Source organism: Trichomycterus rosablanca, chromosome 2, assembly GCF_030014385.1.
Source record: "Trichomycterus rosablanca isolate fTriRos1 chromosome 2, fTriRos1.hap1, whole genome shotgun sequence".
In the NCBI taxonomy this organism is placed as follows: Eukaryota; Metazoa; Chordata; class Actinopteri; order Siluriformes; family Trichomycteridae; genus Trichomycterus; species Trichomycterus rosablanca.
In genome coordinates, this window is record NC_085989.1 from 10,886,377 (window position 1) to 10,890,413 (window position 4,037).

General features: G+C 35.6%; 1 long non-coding RNA gene across 1 annotated transcript; it reads left to right on the forward strand.

The window, feature by feature from the left end:
- Positions 1 to 2,708: 2,708 nt before the first annotated feature.
- On the forward strand, positions 2,709 to 3,813 carry LOC134305089 (uncharacterized). Its single transcript, XR_010008455.1, has 3 exons — positions 2,709 to 2,792; positions 3,221 to 3,268; positions 3,730 to 3,813. It is a non-coding gene; the product is annotated as an uncharacterized LOC134305089 (long non-coding RNA).
- The last annotated feature ends 224 nt before the right edge of the window (positions 3,814 to 4,037 follow it).

Here is a 4,037-nt window from a genome sequence, read left to right on the forward strand (position 1 = left end):
ATGTTTACAAAGGCAAGTGGTTCGTCAAGTGTGTTTACATGGGTAAGTGGACAGGTAGATGTGGTTACATGGGTTAGTGGTTCAATAGCTGTGTTTACAAAGATAAGAGGTTCTTAAAGTGTGTTTATATGGGAAAGTGGTTTTATAGGTGTGTTTACATTGGTAGGTGGTTCTACAGGTGTGTTCTCATGGGAAAGTGGTTCTATGGGTATGTTTATATGGGCAAATGTTTCAAAAGGTGTGTTTGCATGGGTAAGTGGTTCTAAAGGTGTGTTTACATGGGTAAGTGGTTTTATGGGTGTGTTTACATGGTTAAGTGGTTTTATAGAAGTGTTTGTATAAAGTAGTGGTTCTATAAGTGTGTTTCAATGGGTAAGTGGTTCTATATGTGTGTCAATGGGTAAGTGGTTCTATATGTGTGTCAATGGGTAAGTGGTTCTATAGGTGTGTTTACATGGGTAAGTGGTTGCATAGGTTTGTTTACATGGGTAAGCGGTTCAATAGCTGTGTTTACATGGGTAAGTGGTTTTATAGGTGTGTTTACGTGGAAAAGTGTTTCAATAGGTGTGTTTACATGTGAAAGTGGTTCTATAGGTGTGTTTACATGGTTAAGTTGTTCTATAGGTGTGTTTACATGGAAAAATAGTGGGGAATAAGGGGTAAGTGGTTTTATGAGTGTGATAACTTGGGAAAAAGGTTCTACAGGAGTGATAACATAGCTTAGTGGTTCTATAGGTGTGTTTACATGGGAAAGTGGTTCTACAAGTATGATAACATGGGTTAGTGGTTCTATAAATGTGTTTACATGGGATAGTGGTTCAAGATTACATAAGCAAATGGTTCTACAGGTGTATTTACATAGGTAAGTAGTTCTATAAATGTGTTTACATGAAAAAGTGGTGCTATAGGTGTATTTACATGCGTAAGTGGTTCAATAGGTGTGTTTACATGGCTAAGTGGTTTAATAGGTGTGTTTACATGGGTAAGTAGTTCAATAGGTGTGTTTACATGGGTAAGTAGTTAAATAGGTGTGTTTTTATGGGAAAGTGGTTCAATAGGTGTGTTTACATGGGAAAGTGGTTCTATAGGTGTGTTTACAAGGGTAAGTGGTTATATACAGTGGGTACGGAAAGTATTCAGACCCCTTTAAATTTTTCACTCTTTGTTTCATTGCAGCCAATTGGTAAGATCAAAAAAGTTCTTTTTTTTTTGCTCATTAATGTACACTCTGCACCCCATCTTGACAGAAAAAAAACAGAAATGTAGATATTTTTGCTAATTTATTAAACAAGAACAACTGAAATATCACATGGTCATAAGTATTCAGACCCTTTGCTCAGTATTGAGTAGAGGCACCCTTTTGAGCTAGTACAGCCATGAGTCTTTTTGGGACTGATGCAACAAGTTTTTCACACCTGGATATGGGGATCCTCTGCCATTCTTCCTTGCAGATCCTCTCCAGTTCCCTCAGGTTGGATGGTGAATGTTGGTGGACAGCCATTTTCAAGTCTCTCCAGAGATGCTCAATTGGGTTTAGGTCAGGGCTCTGGCTGGGCCAGTCAAGAATGGTCACAGAGTTGTTCTGAAGCCACTGCTTAGTTATTTTAGCTGTGTGCTTAGGGTCATTGTCTTGTTGGAAGGTGAACCTTCGGCCCAGTCTGAGGTCCAGAGCACTCTGGAAGAGGTTGTCCTCCAGGATATCTCTGTACTTGGCCGCATTCATCTTTCCTTCAATTGCAACCAGTCATCCTGTCCCTGCAGCTGAAAAACACCCCCATAGCATGATGCTGCCACCACCATGTTTCACTGTTGGGATTGTATTTGGCAGGTGATGAGCAGTGCCTGGTTTTCTCCACACACTGAAAAAAATGATTTAAGGCTGTTGTTGATTTTACTCATGTTTCTTTCATTACAGTTACTTAACATATTCGTGTAAGTGCGTAAAACTTGATTTAATTAAGTTGAGTTAATGAAATACAGCTGAATCACCGATTTACTTAATTAATTCATTTTCGGTCAATGCAATATTTCTGAGTTATCTCAACGTGCGTCCACTTTCTTCATCCGGGACATTCGAGGCTGTCTGAACTTTTTCCACTTCAGCAGCGCCATTTTTCCTCTTCAGAAATCAATCCGGTGAGTATTTAGTTTTATCATTTTGTTACATTTTGAGCTGTAATAGCTGTTTTATTCAAAATATTTTCATGTGTATTTTCAAAATATATTATATTTTTAAAATTTAGTTTCATGTGATGTCGGTCTTTTTGGTAAGTGATTCTGGTCATTTTAAATGAATAACAGCATTACGTTTTTAGTTTGGACTTAGTATTCGATATAAAACTTCATTTTAAACCATTTCAGTCGCGTCTTAAGTCCTGTTGTAACATTGTGTAATTTAAATTTAAACCGTAGGTCCAGTTATAACTGAAAAAGATTATTTTAAATTTAAAATAATAAAACACGTACATGCAACAATTAGATAATATTCCGTTTGGTGAACATGATTTAATCACGTAGACTACATATTATGGTGAATACTAAATGTAGACATTTATTTCACGATGGTTTAAATAATTACATTGAAAAGTGAAATCAATTTATTTGCGTTTGGACACAACCGGAACTAAATATGTTTGAAGACGCCGGTCAGTGTCATTCTGCACTCCGGAGCAGAAAGTGGCGGTATTGCACAAATTAACTGGATTTTAACTTTCGTCAAATAACAAGTCGTTTACCGCCAGAACTGTGAATGATTAGGTGGCGACACGTTGTCATCAACACTAATCGAAAAAGTAAGTCAAATTAATTTATGTTCGTGTTCGAGTAGGCAACATTCCCACTAGTATAACCAACATTAACATTCGCTGGTTAAATATGAACGTTTCTTAGATGAGAACAGTGCTTCAGTGTAGGCCTACTCACAGCTAAACCGTCAATCAGCATTATAACTGGAAAAAATCCCATATTTTATAAACGGCTGTATGGTAATATTGTGGCTCTGTACTTTATGCATCGTTTTGAGGATTTTGCTTACAAAAATATTACACAATTAGCCTATAATATAAGTTGAGTCTAAGTTTTGTTTAAATATTGCCGTTATGTCTAACATTGTAAGCTATTACAGAAAATAAGTCTGTTGCATCTTTATTTGTTTGTGGTCTTTTAATTAACTGAGGGCATGTACTGAGTTTACCTTATTGATTAAAATATCTTTTCTTAGGTTCCTCATTCTTTTCGCAACGCACACGCACTAAAAGGCATTGTTCTGGTAAGTGCTGTCTTTGTCCTGCCTCTAAATTCATAAAGCTGTGTTTTGTGAGGCTTTAAGATCCACCCATAAGTTTTATATATATATATATATATATATATATATATATATATATATATATATATATATATATATATATATTTGCACACTGCCATTCCAAACAAGACTTTAACAAACACCTGAAATCAATAATAATAATAACTCATTTAGTTGTTTTGAGTTAGTCTAGTTAGTGTTACTTTTTAGGGACAGTTGATGTGGAGGTTATAGCAGATTTCCATAATATATTATGAGGTGCAGTCATTTTGTGTATATTTTTATATGTTGTGTGTGTTTGGGGCACATTGGAGGTTTAATTATGTGCCTACTGATTATTTTGGTGTTTGTTACAGGGTTTAGTGGTGGGAATGTGGCGTTGCAAGGGGTGCACAGAAACTGTTTCAAATAGGTCTCTCTTATAGGGCTGGTGAACTCCTTGATACTTATCCACTACAAGATTGGATCAGCTTGCATGTTGACTTTGAAAAGGCACATTGATATAAAAGGTGAGCTAAGAAAGTAAATGTGCTGTTTATCTCAGATAATTAGTTATACATTAAAATACTTATGCTAACCTACTCTTTCATTATTCTATTTCATGGAGTCTGCAGGTCATTAACATTATAGGTATGTATTAGGACTTGTCGTTATGTCTAATTTATAAGTTATTATAATTTATTAATTTAATTTTAAAAAATTGACACTGATCTATGCTATTCACCAGATATGC